The sequence below is a fragment of the Macrobrachium rosenbergii genome, chromosome 16 (genome assembly GCF_040412425.1).
Source record: "Macrobrachium rosenbergii isolate ZJJX-2024 chromosome 16, ASM4041242v1, whole genome shotgun sequence".
In the NCBI taxonomy this organism is placed as follows: domain Eukaryota; kingdom Metazoa; phylum Arthropoda; class Malacostraca; order Decapoda; family Palaemonidae; genus Macrobrachium; species Macrobrachium rosenbergii.
The window spans coordinates 43,004,272-43,023,590 of NC_089756.1; the positions used below are offsets into that span (position 1 = coordinate 43,004,272).

At 36.7% G+C, this 19,319-nt stretch overlaps 1 protein-coding gene across 4 annotated transcripts in view; it reads left to right on the forward strand.

The window, feature by feature from the left end:
- LOC136847376 (vang-like protein 2) overlaps nt 1–19,319 on the forward strand; it is a 395,295-nt gene that overhangs the window by 360,557 nt on the left and 15,419 nt on the right. The window contains exon 1 of one of the 4 annotated variants that reach the window (XM_067119006.1): nt 5,852–5,973. The exons of the other annotated variants lie outside the window; for them this stretch is intronic. The gene's annotated coding sequence lies outside the window, so the exon portion shown is untranslated. Of the gene's footprint in view, nt 1–5,851; nt 5,974–19,319 lie in introns of those variants that run through there. 4 annotated transcript variants of the gene reach the window in all.

The following is a 19,319-nucleotide window of genomic DNA, read 5'->3' on the forward strand; positions in this document are numbered from 1 at the left end:
ATCTGAGCAAAAGTAAAAAATTCTGCTCCTGATAATCTGTTACATGCAGAGTTAATTTCTGAGGTATAAATTCACGTTTTCTGTATTTTATTTGAATTTTCTTGTTAAATATTACAACAGACAACAAGACAGTGCTTCGGAGAGGGGAAAGGTTACTTGATTGACAGAGAAGTGGGCAAGATTCTTGTGGTTGCTTCTTTATGGCTACCAGGGTTGGGATATGGTTTTTTTATTTTTGTTTCTAACGAAAGAAGGGAGGACCAAAGATAATGGTCTGAAAGAAGCGTCCTTTCTGACATGAGGAGCAGATTTTGTACTCTTTGTAACTCAAACATACTAATACTCCAAGCGTCCATATTCATACCTACTTAACATGCACTTACATGAGTCCACACACACACATATGTATACATACATATATAATATATATGGATATATGTGTGTGTATATATACACACATATATACATACGTATGAAATTTTTTATCTCTTTATAGCTCAGTGGTAACGTCGACCGGAGTTGCTGGATAAGTTCTGTGTCGAGGATTCGTGACCCGGCAGTACCAATCCATTTATCACTTATAAATTCCCCTTCGGTGATAATTCTCCATCGGAGATATTCCCGAGGCAGCGTGAATTTGATATTAAGCGACATTTGTAGCTGCATGATTATATATATATATATATATATATATATATATATATATATATATATATATATATATATATTTAAGAACACGCGCGTGCTGCACACACACACACACATGTGTGTGTGTGTGAAAACATTTTGGCACAATCGGAAAGTAAAAGAGAAAAAAAGCAAACGAGAGGAATTATTTTCCAAATGTTCGTTCACTTTTTCATGATGCAGTTTCTTTCCGGAATGTTTATTCACAAAACTCAATTTACGACTCAACTCCGGGGGTAATAGTATTCAGGTCCTAAGTGGAATTTGCGAGGCGTGTGGCCTTTTCAACATTCTTGAACACTCGCGTAAGTTTGCGACTGCACCTTCGGTTGGAGCAAATGCACAAGGATGGTGTTCACTACGTGCTGTTTTGATTTTTCTCGTACAAGTATTTGAAAATAAACGTAAACTCTCTCTCTCTCTCTCTCTCTCTCTCTCTCTCTCTCTCTCTCTCTCTCTCTCTCTCTCTCTCTCTCTCTCTACTGAATGAGGTGCAGTAACTTCAAAATTGAAGGCAGAGAATGTAGTGATAGCCAGTAAATAACGCCAGGTTATTTCTAGAGGCGTTGAATTGATATCAATTATAAAGACTTCTTATTAGAGGTGTTTGTACATGAGCCACGCATATATAATAGGTATGTCAGTGTGTGTGTGTGTGTGTGTGTATAGCACGCGCGTGTTCTTAAGTATTAAATATTAAAGGGCGACTTTTGCTTCCCTTCTTAGCTTACATGCATCCTCTTATCTTCGAAATTAGCGATACAGCAGCAGCTTTTGGTGGCCCGCACACATGGAGATCATTACCTCAGGCATGCAAGATGTCTCGGCCTTTACTTCGTTATTGTTGTGAAGGTATTTATTATTCGGGCCTCTGCCAGTTGGTACGAGACATCCGGTACAGGTGGCGAGCGGTCTGGGTGGGTCAGGTATCATTACGGGCGTTCGGAGATGTGGATGTGCGTGCGCGCGCTGGTGTAGGTGTGTGTGTATATTTAGGGCTAACTTCTTCTATGGTGGTCTGGTATGCCCCAAGGAAGCGAGAAGGTTTGAGTCTTATCGTAGGGAACAGGTGCTGAAAGAGCCAGATACTCTAGGGCGCGATTAGGATTTTTGGGGCATTAAGGGAAAAACGTGGTATTCGGGCGATGGAGCTCCTTCATTTTTTCCTTCTGATTTTTGTCTTCGACCACATGGCGACGCTTTTGATCATGAGCCGTGTGCCTCCCTTCATGCGTAGTTAAGCGCATGCGAGACACGCTGTCTAGCACACTCAGGTGTGAGCAAACGCTTAAAGAAGCCATTCCTTACAAGCGAGGGCTCATCCTTGACCCCGGACACACCTCAGCAGGTGTAACTGGCAACGTTGCTCCTCTTCTTCTTCCTCTTCTTCTTTTTACTTTTTTTTTTTTACGGAGACGTTTTGAAATGATACTGCCATCATGTCTTTGTTTTCTTGTATGTGTAACCGTGGACGTTATGAGGCAGTAATGCTTTTAATCGTTTTCATTTTTCGTCTGGTAGACATTTAGTAATTACAGTGCTGGTAACTTTCTGTATTTTAGGAGAATTTAGAACGTTTTGAGATGTTGGCGCTCGTAACTCGTCACATATTTTAGGGCACTGCAGTTGTAAAAGACCTGAAAATGTAACCCTCTTCGTTGTTGTTAATAGCAAGAATTTCAGAAGAGTTTTGTAAAAAGGAACAGTCGTTTTTTAACGTTTTAAGTTTCTCGGAAAGTTAGAAATTCAGTGTTCTTTATGACCCTTTGTTTATGATCAGCTTGTTTTACAAGAGAGTGTGATCTTCAGTCTTCTTGTTATCTTTTAAGAGTTGTTTATAATACAGAATACTATCATTTTTTGACATTTTATCACTTGTTTTTCTGTACTGAAGGATTGAACTTGGCTGAACTTTCTTGTTTTTATGTACGTAGTCGACACCCGATCCCCCGTTTTCTTTGCATGACATTTACTGGCGAACGCCTAAAGTGCTCGTAAGCGCCCGGGACATGTACAAGCAAAACAAATGAGGCAGTAATTGGAGTAACGAGCATTTGTGTGTGCCATTTCAGAAGTATTCTCTTACTTGTTTCAGTCTCTTGTGCTTCTCTTGCATTTTTTATGTGGAGGAGGGATTGGCCGTACTTGCTGCAAGGACGAAAAAAACCTGGCAGAGAAAATGGAAAGTGGAAACCGACGAGAAGTATAAATAAAGCTGGAAGAGGAAATTACATAAAAGCATTTCAGGAAAACAAAACTGAAAGGAAAACAGATAAGAAATGACAGAAAAAAAAATGGAAACTAATCAGAATTATAAGGAAAAGAGAGTGAAAGTAGAGTGCAGGTCAAAATAACGGAAGGAACTGAGAGGGGAAACATGTATGAAGGTAGTTGACAGAGAGAGCAGAAATAACTGATGACGCGAAACGAACAGAAGAAAAGGAAAACAAAACAAAATCTTGAGAAGTCTTGTCCAAGGTAAGGTAAAGGGAGAAGAGCTCTTTACCTTGGTCCAAGGGAAACGAGGATAATCAGGTCTGCGTCCGACGGGAAATTAATATAATAGTGTTGACTTCTTGGTAGGGGACCGTGGGTATACGGGAGAGGGAGGGGGGAAATTAATAAGGAAAAGCGAACAGGTGGAAATGAACTTGAACAAACACGGTCAGAGAGAGAGAGAGAGAGAGAGAGGATTACTAGAAAACTACTTGCTTACAAGGGTCGAATTATGATACCGCCCATGGATCTGGATCATCTGAACAGTTTAAATATACACATTAAAGATACATATGAGATAATAAATGATGGTATTACCAGTGTTAAGAAATGGATATATCAAGTCAGTATTTGCTCTTGAAAAAAAAATAATATATTTAATTTTCAATCTTATTAGAAAAGTTTGTGATAACCTGCTTCTAACTAGTTTGTTGTATTTTGTACTTCCTAATTTTTTCTGTAATCCTGCTAACAGATAATGTACACTGGTAAATCAGGTTGGTATTTGTCCTCGATGCACAATTTCTTTCAAACTCGCCAGAAAATTTCATGATACTCCGTCCTTGACTTATTTTTAACATTCTTTAGAAGTTCGCAAGTTGGAGGAAGAGAAGAAATCACCACTGAATAAAATCACAGCGAGACGGTTATCTTGCTGAAATGTTGAGGGAAAGAATAGCAAAGTATATCCTTGAAAACCACTCAGGGTGTGTGTGTGTGTGTTGTTTGTGTTTGTGCGTACATGTGTTCGTGTGTTCTCATGTTACGTAAAAGACAAAATAAGCGTCCACGGGTTACCATGTTCAACTCCGACACCAACTTGACATCAAATTACTCTCCTCTTTTGAAAAGAGTGTCTGAAGAAATAGAGCGGTCTCTTCGTGTGATCTTGATTTTAGCTTTTAAGTAATCTTAACCAAACACCTCTTTTGTTGTTAATATTGTTAGGATTGTTGTTGTTGTGTTACTTTACACTGATATATATTTTGGACCTTTTGCCATGTTATGACTACGACTTAAGTGTATACTCTTTTAAGTATTTAATTAAATTTAATCCTAGATTCTTTTTACCTGCAATGGAGATAATGTCTTGCACCCGGAACATGTAGCTGTTGACAAGCAATCAACATCACTGGCCGGAATTGAGAAGTGAACAAGTTATTTATTGAATTGATTTTGCTTAACCCCGGGTCAGTTATGGGGATTTGCAAGTGAGAGAGCAGAGTTGTAAGAGAGGAGCAGGATGAAATATAATCCAGCTACGTTACATCCAAAATATAAAATATAAGAATAGGATAGCCAGCCAACCGCTTATTCTTAGTCAAGAAGATTAATGATGTTGAATGCACTTTATCATTTTACATATATTCCTTTGTATCTTTAGACGTTCATGAAGTGGAAAATTTAATCATGATAGAAGTACAGTGCACTTCTACAACTAGAAGTGAATCAAACCACTGCTGTCCCTTGCAGGGTGAAAGTCAGTTACTCGCAGGGTGAAGATCTCCGGCAGAGCCACGACGCAAACGCTCACGTCACGGTCTGCCGAGGACGTGGCCCTTACAAAAGCGTTGCTCCTTCCGAGTACCGCATCAGAGCAGGAGGCGTGAATGCATTGTTCTTGTCTCCTCGAGTGTTTTCAGAATGCCCTTGTTTGAATGGGCGACGCGAATTGCAAGTCAGGACTCTTTACATGTGTTCAAGCACCACTAGACGACGGGCTCGCCCCCAGCTGGATTCCTCTCATGCACCGGCTTTACTTGTTGCGTCTACCGTGGTTGTTTTAAATTCTGGGTTTGTTTTTTCCATTTTTCTACTGCTATTGAAGAGGTCCCGTTCATAGACTTATATGGTTAAGGTTTGTAGTTGCCATTTTAATGTTTTAGTGCAAGTCTTAAACTCCATGATATCATTTTGTCCGGCTCTTGCAAGAACAATGGAGATGTCACGAAAACTGCTTTTAATCAACAAGTAGGGAGCTCTCTCTCTCTCTCTCTCTCTCTCTCTCTCTCTCTCTCTCTCTCTCTCTCTCTCTCTCTCTCTCTCTCTCTCTAATGGCCGCCTTTTTAATAGCAATTCTCCTTTGCCTCTGATATTTAAAGGTTTATTGAAAATATTTTTGTGTGGAAAATAGGAATATTTCTTAATGTGCTCTCCGTACAATCTAGATGGAATGAATTTTGAGAGAAACGTGCATCAATGTTTGTAAAAAGACGAAAGAAAATAATGATACTAGTATAAAAAAATACTTCTGAAAAAGATTGGTTAATGCATCTTATTTCGTTTTTACTGTACTTTTATTGCATTATATTGAGTTCATGAGTATAATAAAAGATGTGAATAAAACGTCACTATAAAAGCAACCATGTACTATAAAAATTAGTTGATAATACCAGTTCTGAGAAACAGTCATATTCAAAAATAGTAACAGTTAACAGTTGACGTCGAAGCAGCAGTTACCTTAGAGTACTTTATGCAGTTGACAGGGGCAAAATTGACGAAAGGTCCCGTAACGTCTCCCTCCTACCCCTATCTCATGTCAGACACAGAACTTGGCTGGGCAACCGCAGATAGCCCTCTTACTGGCTCGGCTGGCTACCGAACTCTTCAGCTTTTTTCGTGTGGTGGGCTACGTTACTGATTGGCTTCGGGGACGGGGGAAGGGTAGCTTGGCACTGGCACTGGCATCGTGGCACTAACGGGCATGAAGGAGGAGGTGGAGGCGGAGGAAGAGAAGAATTGAGCTTGGTGTGTCAGTATGGCCGTGAGTGCTGTGTTGTGTGATTGGTGGTGAGTTTTAGCGTGGCGCTGTGTCCAGTGACCCCCCAAAACACTTGTGGTTTCTCGTCTTCCCATAATATCGCAAGTGGATTCCTTCAGTTTTGTGCTTAATTTTATAATAGGAATCCGTATTCGTTCGTGGGAAGGGCTGCAGTTTTGGATGCATTCGTGAAAATTGCATTATTTCATGCATTCTCAAAAACTGCAGATTCTTGTCTGGCTGCAGTATGGCAGACTTTTGTGAACATAATATACTTATAATTTCATTAAATGAAAACTATAGGTTCACAGCCGGACTAAAAGAATATCAACAGCCTGTAGGTGTGAAATTGGCCGTTTTGACAGAAATGTAGCCAATTGATTAGTTGTGAGTGTTAAATTTTTGGGTTTCTTAGCTTGAAGAAAGGTCTCGTGAACAGCTGTGTAATTAGTAATGTTTTAATCTTGCATTTCAAAGGTAATGTAATTCTCCCCTTTTTTTTATGTAGACTGAGGCTTCCAAGAGACTATTGGCTTTTACTTTAATGATATCCCATTTCAGTGACGTTGCATGAGGGTTGATATTTTACAAAGCGTCAACCATGTAGTAACATGAAACAAACATTTAAAGAATATTAAATTGAATCCACTGAAACTTAACGTTTATTATTTTTATCTTTTATTTTCCTTTATATTATTCTACATTTTATTTTTAGCATTTTTATTTTTATGTTATACAGTTGGTTATTAATATTCTTTCGATTTTATATTTTTGTGGTTATGTACTCTAAAGAAGTTAATTTTGTTTTTGAGTATGTTTAAAAGAAATTGAATGGAAATTGTTTTATTCCAGCCCCATCTAGCTTTAAATTATTTGCCTGCACCGCATTCTTATAAAAGTGCCATTCGTTGCTATCAGGTTTTTGTGGTCATAGTTGAAATTCTGAACGTAGTTTCGAAAAAGTGTATGTAGGTTCGTTTGTTTGTTTTCGTTTGCTGGGCTAGCGGGGCTTGAACTCAACGTTCCAGATAGATAGTTCTTATAATGTAGTTCTTCATAGAGTTCAGTAATTTCCTGTTGTGACGTTCAGTAAACATTCATCATAATTTTCTGTTGTGACGCTCAGTAAACATTCATCATAATTTTCTGTTGTGACGTTCAGTAAACATTCATCATAATTTTCTGTTATGACGTTCAGTAAACATTCATCATAATTTTCTGTTGTGACGTTCAGTAAACATTCATCATAATTTTCTGTTGTGACGTTCAGTAAACATTCATCATAATTTTCTGTTATGACGTTCAGTAAACATTCATCATAATTTTCTGTTGTGACGTTCAGTAAACATTCATCATAATTTTCTGTTGTGACGTTCAGTAAACATTCATCATAATTTTCTGTTGTGACGTTCAGTAAACATTCATCATAATGTTCTGTTATGACGTTCAGTAAACATTCATCATAATTTTCTGTTGTGACGTTCAGTAAACATTCATCATATTATTCTGTTGTGACGTTCAATAAACATTCATCATAATATTGTTGTGACGTTCAGTAAACATTCATCATAATTTTCTGTTTTGACGTTCAGTAAACATTCATCATAATTTTCTGTTTTGACGTTCAGTAAACATTCATCACAATTTTCTGTTGTGACATTTACTCTTTTTGTTCATTGCCTTTTATAAATGAATTAAGTAAATTCCAGGTTGGTATTGCTCCATGTTTTGTTGAAGATGTTTATATTTTTATAATATGACATACAAAAGGAGTTGTTTATATTTTGATAATTTGGCATACAAAGAAGATGTTTATCTTTTTAATCTAACATAAGATGCATATCTTTTTATAACTTGTCATCCAGTAGAAGATGCATATCTTGTATATCTTTTATTGCTCGTCTTGCAGCTGTTACTGTGACGGCAGAAGCGTTTCACAAAAGGTCGCAGAATAACGCGTGGGATGTTTGTATACTTTCATTCTTTTTTATCCGAAATCCTATATTATCATATGTTTTACGTTTAAACATATAATAATGAAACATGTATAAAAAAAAGTTTTACTTGAATGCGGATCTTTCACGCGTATGCTTTTTCTCGGCTCACATTTATTTAAGAAGTATGTGAAGGGTAATGTCCGCACTTATTTTCATTGGATACTTAAGACACTTAATTTTTTTTAAAGCAAGCCATACATGTCACACTGAAGTTCTTCCCACACTTACTTTTAAATTGGCATCGTTATTCGAAATCTAACATCGCTCCTTACTTTTGTTGGAAAGCAAGAAGCAATTTTTTTTTTTCATATAAAGCTCTATATGAATACCATTAACAAAATATGCTGCGTTTGCTGTAGCACTTAATTGCTCTCAGACGTTCTTGGCTGCTTCTGTAGTCAAAACACTTGCACACAAACACGCATACAAAGGAATTTCATTATGTCCGACCACATGCGTCGGGAAATTCGTTCAGAAGAAATACTACAACTGCCGAGTGAAATGAAGGTAATTGATTACTTCTTGAAAGTTAGGCAACGTATTGCTTGAGCGCGACGCTGCAGATGTTTGGACTGCACGTGTTTGTTTTCGGAGTGCCTCGTCCTGACGGGTGTTATTCCTGCTGCAGTTGGTTTCGTTTACCTGTGTGTTTTCTCTGCAATTATCTTTCCTCTCAGTGTCGTTCGGATGCCCATCTTCTCTTTCGGCTTTCCCAGTTGGACGGAAAGCGATTGATTTAAGTATCATGTGCAGTATTCTGATTCTTTTTTTTTTTTTTTTTTTTTTTTTTTTTAGTATGAACGAGAAACAATTTGTTCATGTTTTCTTTAGATTATTTACCCGTTCATTCGTTGAATGTTCATCCACCCTTGTTCGTGTATGTGAGAAGGAACTGATGTGTTCAAAAGCCCAAATCTAGCTCGAACTATATTGTTGGGTTTGCCCCCAGTCTGTCTCTGAGGCAAGATCTCGATTATTGATAAGGTGGAGGGGATCTGATTCATTTTTGTAAACTAGGGCAAGGAGAAGATGCCCTTTAGATACAAAAGCAATATTGCGTGCGAGGGCATACTTGCTCACAGCCAGACAAAGAGACCTGATTCTGCAATATGATTTTTCTGACCTAGCTGAATACGTAATATATATGCACTTGAATTCATAATGAACTTGAGGAACTAAATTTCAGTATTTCTAAAAGTAATATATAACTGAGAGGGAATAAAGTTATCATTATTATTATTTTTAGATTTGCTTGAATACATTTTCTGTTTGCATGTTTGCATATATATATATATATATATATATATATATATATATATATATATATATATATATATATATATATATATATATATATATTTATATTACACACACACATATATATTATAGATATTTTATTAATATAAAGTGCGTTTGAATATGAAACGATCAGTATTTAAAGAAATGATAAATAACGCGGAAGGAATTTATGACATCAGCGAAAAGAAAACAATTTTTTTTTCCAAGTTGTGCCTCGTTAATTTCAGACAAATACGGTGAATAATCAGTAGGAGCTTCGAGTGAAGTTTTGACATGATTGAGATCATAATTACTAGCATGAGTGGCAGGAACAAGTGTGCTCCTGAAGGCTATTGATTAACAGGAGAAAAAGGGTAGATGAGAGAACAAAGACCAATCGGACAACACTGGACCGAGAAAAGGGTCAGGTGTAACGCTGTCAGCTCCTGCAGTTATTAGGATCAAGTGGAAAGTTAATTTGATTGCAAAAGAAGGAATTCAAGTCATGATTAGGAGTATCTGTGTTGCTGAGCACGAATGTGGGGACGTCTGTGAATTTATAGCTTGTAACTGATTTATTCCTCTCTGCTCAGGGAATGCATCAAGTAATAGATTTGTTTATTGTTTTATGATAGCTGAAACGCCCTAGTGGAGATTATTTGTCTATCATGATGAACTCACGAGTGGGCAGACCAAATTTTAGTCCGACAATGATGTATTTTATCGGTCAATGTATTGTTCAGAGTCTGCGTTTTTGACAGTTAATTTATTTATAATAAAACGTAGTGTATATCCATATATTTACTTTTTCAATATGTAACAACGAAAGTCTATGGGTACTTTATAATCAGGTGCATAGGCTTTCTCACCAGTGGCCGCTATATAGGTTTGCACAAGGAAGGTACCTTGGTCCGAGCCTGTGATAGTACTGTACATAATATCCATATGGTTAGGACTTGCCATCTTGACCCTCGATTATATTTTTTACGTTATGGAAAGGCTAGTAATAGAAATACTGCAATGGGAATATATACTTCGTTTGGCAGGATGTATTCTTGAATGCTTCTTTTAGCTTCAAAGTAATTACAGAAGTTAGTTTACTGTGACTTTTTCTTTATAACGAATCAGTACCCTTCACATCAAGAATACAGAGAGAGAGAGAGAGAGAGAGAGAGAGAGAGAGAGAGAGAGAGAGAGAGAGAGAGCAGAGAGAGAGAGAGAGAGAGAGAGAGAGAGAGAGAGAGAGAGAGAATGTGCATTCTAAAGGCAAAAAGAGGTATAGATAATAGTAGTGGAAAAGAGAGGAGGGTATCGAGAAGACTAAACAGTAACACGAGCTGCATTCTGTCTCGAGAATTGACATCTAACAGAAACACTTCTTAGCATCCCAAGAGTCGAGACAGAGATAACCGTGAAGAACTGATGACCATAAATAAATCTGGAGAACAACCGCGTTCTTTGTCTTAGAAACACGAACAGGATACAATGGCCCCATCTCATTCGCGTTTGAAGGACGTTGTTTGTACTGGGAGAGCTAGGGTTTCCTGACTCGAGTCCTTGCAGGAGATGCCATCGTAATGTTAAGAAGATTTCCCGAGGGATGGTCCCAGTGGAAGCCTTTATGTCTCGAGGGCTTGGAGTGTGTGCCCAAGAGGAAGTTGATATTGTGTAAAATGTAAAATCATTCTCCTTTTGTGTGGAGTCATCCCCGAGATGTATTATTGAAGGAAATGCAGGGGGGAGATTATAGCTTGCGATAGGTGATAAGGAGGAGAGGTCGTGCCAGAAATGAGCTAGCAACATGGTTTTATTTTTTTATTTTTGTTTTTTTTTTGCGTCTGCGGTGGAAACTTGTTTCCTCGCACGTGAATCGTAGTTGTTTGTGTTAAATGTCAGAAAGTAATGACCACAAATAGGAAGATAATTTGCGACATGTCATTTTACGTGACAGTTCAAGGTATTCTTGCGTTCTGATATACAAAGCAATGGCATTTCTGTCAAAGGGCAAAATGAGACATCCTTTAAGCAAAGAAATTTCAGTGTACTTTTTCATACGTTCAAAATTTTTTTTAAACACTTGAGACAGAATTCAGGTGCTTATGAAGCCAAATAGAGGAAGACAAGGAGATAAAACTCTAGGGAAATCAGATGGGCCAGACTGATATAGAAAGAGTATGCTGACAAAGGGAGAAAGGAATGCGGTTGAGCGTTTCCTATCTGATAAAATTTTAGGTTTGCGTCACCCTCTTTTCGCCCGGGGCGTTATTTACTTCTTTTGTCGTTGAAGGAATTGCCGAGTCGTTTCTTGGATTACTTTTTAATCCGAAATAATAGTACCATCCGATCAGGAGTTATATTTATCGTCTTCTGTAGTTTGGGACATTGTTCGGCGCTAAGGATCTAAGAATATTCGTCCTGTGAGGATTCTCAGGGGTTTCGTAGACACTGCAGATTTGTGACTTGTGTACATTTTGTTATTATGTCTTCTGTGATTCATGTCCTCGTTTAGGGGCTGTAGAGGCGAAATATAAAGACGCAACTTTTGCGCACTTTCAGGTTACTATAGGCCTACACTAAGTCTTTTTAAGCCTTGATGCATCTAATTTTTTACTTACTAGCTGCTACAGGAGCAAGAGCCCGTGCTGATATGCAGTATTTGTATATATATATATATATATATATATATATATATATATATATATATATATATATATATATATATATATATATATATATATATGTATGTATGTATATATATATATATATATACATATATAATTTATATACATATATATATATGTATATATATAATTTATATATATATATATATATATATATATATATATATATATATATATATATATATATATATATATTATCAATCTCAGCCTGCAATAACAACAACTTTGTTTCGAATAAATTTACATATTCAGAGTTTCCTCTTGCCTAAAATTTCAAAGTGAGTGTCCGCTATGTAATGCTCTTTGCTTCATTATAGAAATTACGCAGATGGGACGATAAGGTGTATCAGGATGGAGATACGAGGTGTAATATCCTAAGTACCATTAATTTCCAGTATAATGGGGATGGCCAAAGCATAACTTCCCTTGAAAAAGTTTCTGAAATAATGTTTAAGCAATTTTTTTTTTTCAACAGAATTGTTTGTCTCGAAAACATATTGAATTTTCAATTTTTAAACAAGTATATTCTTTAGATGTGTTTGCTTCGAAAACGATACTGAATTTGCAATGTTTCAGCAAGAATATTCCTTCAGAAATGTTTCCATCGAAAACACGACTAAATTTTCAGTATTTTAAATAGCACTTTATCCAGAAAGGAAAACGTTAATGAATTTTTAGGTGATAGCAGTCGGGTTCCCAGGTAAGCAACAAGAAACGTTTAACATTTTGGCACTAGAATAACAGGTCTTCTTGTAAGGTCTCTTCAAACTGATGGCTGTGGATTTTTTTTCCCCTTCCTTCTCGTAATACGGCGGATTCCGCGTGACTTCCCGAGGACCCTCCGGGACAAAAAGGGTGTGTAAGAGAGAGATAAAAGTGTACTTAAGAGGTGTTTGTACTTGAAGGCCCTTCGTGGTATGCTCGAGCGCTACGAAATCACTTCTTGGTTGATGGTTGGCTCTGGTTACCCTCTCTCTCTCTCTCTCTCTTAAAAGGGGATTTTGTGTAAAGATTTCTTGCAGTTAGATGTTTTCATTGTTTTCATTTGGTTAAGGTTTTACGTTCGTAACCTGTTGTATTTATTTATATCCGATTTTTTCTGTATTTTCTCATATCTTTATGTTTGCGAATTTGCTTTTGATGTAAGTTCCTTTTCCTTTGCTAATTAGAGTTTGCTTTCAGGGTTTTCTTTTAATTTTTCTTTTACTTATACCGTTCTACCTCTCTTCCCTTATGATTTACAGTTTTTATTATTATTATTATTATTATTATTATTATTATTATTATTATTATTATTATTATTATTATTATTATTTTATGTAGTAGGCTTGCCTTCTACTTTAATTGTACCAAAAAGGACGTCAGTTGCCTGTAATTGCCTAGATATTCAAAGACCGTTTCATCCCTTTAGGCTTTGAGTCCCCATTTTGACAACGCAGCACTATTTTCCCTTTACATCATTATCGCCTTCCGTGGAGCGTTTTATGGGTCCTTTTGGATTTTTAATTATTTCTTGATCAACAACAAGTCTGCATTCTAGCCCGGGGCGAATAGGACTTCCGACCGTATGGACTTCGCTCCGTGAAGGGGGTCCTTCTTGTTTCAGTCGACGGGACGTGGGCGCTGGTTCTGAAGGAGAAGAATGGAGGAGAAGAAGGAGAGAATCAGAACAAAAGGGAGAGAGAGAGAGAGAGAGAGAGAGAGAGAGGAGGAGGAGGAGGAGGAGGAGGAGGAGGAGGAGGAGGAGGAGAGAGGATTCTTTGATCTGTTTCCCCTCGCGGAGATGATCGCGATGCCTGCACTGGGAGCTAGAGGGGAAATTTGTAAAGGCCCTGGTGTGAGGGGATGTTTTTCCATTTCAAAACAAACAGGGTTAGTTTGGGTCAGGACATCGTTGTTTGATTCAAAGGAAAGAGTATTGATATTTTTTTTTCATTCCCAGCGTGAGATAAATAGGAGGCTTTGGAGCGCATTGTTTACGCCCATCTTGTGGCTGAATAAACGGCCTCTCCCACATCGCTGCTTATTTTGTTCTTCATCAGTTTCATCGTGTGGCGAACCCGGATGCAAGTCGTGAGATAAGATTTGTGATTTTCTCTTGCTTTGTTTCCAGATGTGCAAACATTTTTATAAAGCATTTATGCAGACTTCCATTTTTATTATCTGCAAGTTTGACAAGACTTAGGGAAAATAGATAAGACACAACCAACCCCCGCCTCACAAACACGCACAGCAAATATGACACATGTTTGTAATAAGTACTGCCAATAAAATAAGTCGTTTATAAATATTGCATAAAGATAATTTTACTTATTTATTTTCTTTTTATAATTAATAACAGTATAGTGTTATTCTTATTCTGTTTTAGTTTTGCTCTGAAAAAAAAATGAGATTAATGATTAAGAAATTTATTTGATGACGCCATTCTTTCCTTCCTTTTCATTTTGTTTTTAGAACCATCGAAACCCTTTATGCAAGTGCTCTCTCTCTCTCTCTCTCTCTCTCTCTCTCTCTCTCTCTCTCTCTCTCTCTCTCTCTCTCTCTCTCTCTCTCTCTCAGCCTATGACACAAAGAACCTTTGTAGATTGTCGCTGATATCGAAGGGCCGCGCCATAACGAAATTGGTAGTGAGATGAAAGGTTCGACATGAATTGTTTTTCCTTTACTATTTTTACTGTTGAATGGAATTGATCCTCTAATTCCATTTTTTTTATTAGTTCGTTGATGCTTTTGCCATATCTTTGTAATAGGAATCCTTTTGCAATGCTAGTGACATTCAGATTTAGCAGAGATTTAAAACGAATTTCCTTTTTATTTCATTACCCTTCTGATGTTTTTGCTTTTCCTTTTTGGCGTTTCTTGTCAAAATACGAAACGATCAAACGATTATTTACAATCAGACCCACTCAACGAACAACGAGAATCCCTGAGCGATATGAACAGTCACCTTCTAATGTAGAAGAAAATTAATCACGTCGTATTCAGAGGGTACATAAATTTATTGAGAGGGCACTTACCCCTTTCCTCGCCCCCTTTCAGAATTTTCTTGGGTAAGACTTTGGAAGGGGACCAAAAGGGGTTGGGGATGACGAAACGTCTGGTTGATTAATCAATCAATCACTGAATTGATTGGCACGGTGATTAATGGGCTTGAAGTCGGAGCGAACGAAGCCGTAAAAAAAATATTTTCCATGGTCTGCAGGGTTATTTTTGAGTACTATAACTGATATTCACTATAAGTATAGTTGTGTGTGTGTGTGTTTGTGTGTGTGTGTGTGTGTGTGTGTGTGTGTAAGAAAACATTGTGTGAACGAAATTGTTGATCACAGTCACAAGATTATTATTATTATTATTATTATTATTATTATTATTATTATTATTATTATTATTATTATTATTATTGTTCAGAAGATGAAACCTATTGACATGGAACAAGCCCACAGGGGCCATTGATTTAAATTCAAGCTTCCAGAGGATAGGGTGTTCATTATGAAGAAGTCAGAATAAGAGGTAAAAGGAAATACAAAAGGAAGAGATCTCACTTATTAAAAAAGAAAAAAATAAATTAATAAATAGGTGAAAATGTATTAAAATGCAAGGCGAATAGTATTAGGTAGTAGTGGAAGTAAGACTGCCATAAATTTGAATGCTTGCGTTTTCGATTTCTTAATAATCTTGTAATTTCCTCTACAGATTAGCAAAATTTTCAGTAGGAATCTCTTCCAAAATGTGAGCAAAATGAGGAGATATATTGGGGTGGTTGTATTTCCATATTTTGTGTGGATGCATATATGTATCCTTAAAGAAATTTGAATGCAAGATCTCTTATATGTTCATTCATATTTTAAGTATAGAAATTATTTTATCGGGTGATGCTTCCTCACTTGAATCCAATAAAAGGGGCGACATTTAAACAATAGAATTTATTAGCGGTTTTCAATTACTAACCAAAATAGAACATGGTCCGAATAAAAAAAGTTTCTTCATTATTGTTCGTAGCACAGAACTAAGCCAACGTCTCGTAATGCAATAAGTGAGAGAAAATAAAATAGAATTATTTCCAACCGGAGGATTTCAGTAATGCGAGTCACAAGGTGTGCCCAAGAAGTAAACAAAATGCAGTGTTGCGAGATTGCCAGTTACTTGCTTTGTTTGTCTCCTGAACGAGAGCAGTTTACTTTTCCCTTATTGTAACGTCGGTAAATATTTGCGTCTTTTTCTCTGTTTTACCGCACGGTTTGTCGTCTTATACTTGGGTGTCGTTTTGCTGTTTTTATCATTTATTGTTGTCGTGTTATGCTAGGGATAGCTTGTGTGTTTGTTTTTGGCAAATTTTGTTCTTTTGTAACTTAGTATGTTTTTTTTTTTTTTTTTTTTTCTGTGGAAGAAAACTATTGTGACGGCCTTGTCTGTCCGTCCGCACTTTTTATGTCCATCTCAGATCCTAAGAACTCTTGATACTAGAAGGCTGCAAATTGTCATGTTGATCACCCACCCTTCAATCATCAAACATATCAAATTGCAGCCCTCTAGCCTCAATAGTTTTTATTTTATTCAAGGTTAAAGTTAGCCATGATCGTGCGTCTGGCAACGCAGTAGACAAGCCACCACCAGGCCGTGGCTGAAAACTTCATGGGCCACGGCTCATACAGCATTATACACTGTACAGAAAACTCGATTGCGCCGAAGAAACTTCTGCGCATTCTTTACATGTTTTATGTTAAATCGCAAGTTTTCTCACGGGATGGAATGTAGTTTTTACCTCTTTGAGTATTTTGCGAGTCATTTGTGTGGCACCAAGGGCTTAGACAATAGACTTAGTATGTTCTTGTATTTATGTCTCGTTTTCCGTTTGATCGTTTTGTACTTGTTCGCCATTCACAGATACATCTGTATTTGATGTAGACATAGGCTAATCACGTGATGTGATTAATTATTATTCTTGTTTTTATTAAGAGAATATTATTGTTATTATAGTAGCCTGCAGAGCAGCGTCTAAACGAAAAATTATACACACACACACACACACACACACATATACATATATATATATATATATATATATATATATATATATATATATATATATATATATATATATATATATATATATATATAGAGAGAGAGAGAGAGAGAGAGAGAGAGAGAGAGAGAGAGAGCGAACCTATAAGAAGGTTATCTTATATAAACTATATAAGATAACCTTCTTATAACCCTCTCTCTCTCTCTCTCTCTCTCTCTCTCGCTCTCTCTCTCTCTCTCTCTCTCTCTCTCTCTCTCTCTCTCTCTCTCTCTCTCTATCTATATATATATATATATATATATATATATATATATATATATATATATATATAATATATATATGTGTGTGTGTGTATAATTTTTCGTTTAGACGCTGCTCTGCAGGCTAATATAACTTTACTGTGGTACTTTCTTTTGTGCATTTAAGTATTGACTTTATATCAGTATTTTCTTTCTTAAACGTGGAAATCGGTAAAGCTGGTATGTTTATGCTAACAGAGGATAGATATATCTGATTGACATATATATTCAGTGAATAATTTTAGATTGTCAGCAGGTGTAGGATATTGGATCTTCCCCCTCCCACCCAGATGATTTTATCAATAGCGTCTGGTATACAATATTTTTTCGTTTTGGAAACCCATCTATCCTGAGAAAAAATTTTAATTATTTTATTCTTCCGTTTTTTGGTGTTCAGCATCCGACTCGCATCTCAAATTGTAGGGCTGGAACAAGGGAACTGTCAAATTTATAATCCTTGATCTTAGTATTAATCTCTGACGCCATAGTTCAGATAGCGCAGTGTTCATAAGCTGGATGTTTCATAATCTATAATAATAAAATCTGAGTGGATCTTTTTTGTTTGTCCGCCCCGGGTGGGGCAGAGTAGGTAGGGGATTGGGGGGTTAGGGGAGACATGGCACATGCATCCTCCCTCGTGAAAACCTGTTTGTCCGCCCTGGGTGGGGCGGGGTAGGTAGGGGATCGGGAGGGTAGGGGAGACATGACGTGCAGCGCCGGGTTCCAGCTCAGCGTAGCGCGCGCCATCAACTTGTACTTCCTAATCCTGATTATCCTTTGCATTCAGGTTTTCCAAATTATACCATCCACTACGTGATATTTGATATGCAGTCAATTCCAGTAGTCTTGCATTTTCCTGTGTGAGGTTCAGTAACAGTTTTCTAGCAGTTTTACTCCTGTTGTGACCAAATTTTGGAATAATCTGCGTAATCCAGATGTTGAATCTTTGAAACTTCAAATGTTCTTAACTTTGTGCCAAAGCTTTTTCATTGAGCAGGGTGACATGAGTCTTAGTTCGTAATATTTGTTGTTTTTCTCATTTATTTTGCTTGGATATTTATCATATGAATTGTTATTTACCATATTTATTATTCGTTTTTATTCCTCTTTAATAGTTTATTCTTTACGTCTAATTCTTTTTCTGTACTATGCTACTTTCCCTATTGGAACCCTTGGGCTTGTAGCATTCTGCTTTTCAACTAGGGTTGATGCTTGTCTGGAAATAATAATAATAATAATAATAATAATAATAATAATAATAATAATAATAATAATAATAATAATAAAAGGCCTCCGCTGGAGCCTGTGCAAGAAACACCAGCTAGCTTGTAGTAATAATTGGTACGAACACCAACATGATGGAGTGATAGAAAACGATCAGTCAAAGATCCTCTGGGACTATGGTATCAGAACAGATAGGGTGTTACGTGCCAGTAGACCAGACGTGACGTTGATTGACAAAATCAAGAAGAAAGTATCACTCACTGATGTCGCAACACTATGGGACATCAGAGTAGATGAGAAAGAAAGAGAAAAAACAAGTATGGTTGAAAATCGAAATAAGAAGGATATGGAATATGCCTGTGGAAATTGTACCCATAATCATAGGAACAATAGGCACGATCCCAAGATCCCTGAAAAGGAATCTGGAAAAACTAGATGCCGATGTAGCTCCAGGACTCATGCAGAAAAGTGTGCTACTAGAAACAGCGCACATAATGAGAAAAGTGATGGACTCCTAAGGAGGCAGGATGCAACCCGGAACCCCACACTATAAAAAAAAAAAAAACAGTCGAATAGGATGACTGTGATAGACCAAAAAGTAATAATAGTAGTAATAATATTTTTTTATCAATATCTTTACAGAATTACTACCAAACAGATAAATATATATAAAATACTAGTTCATGAAAAATAAAATTTGTAATAAAAAATTGATTCAGTTGGACGATTGATGCTGTTTTAAGCAGTGATGAGGTCAGTGTGGTAACTGCAGCTTGAGATTAGTATAGATTAGAAAATTTTATGCTACTTCTAATGAAAAAAATTTTTATGCAATAATAGCGTAGTTATCCCTTCTAAGTTGAAATTTTTATT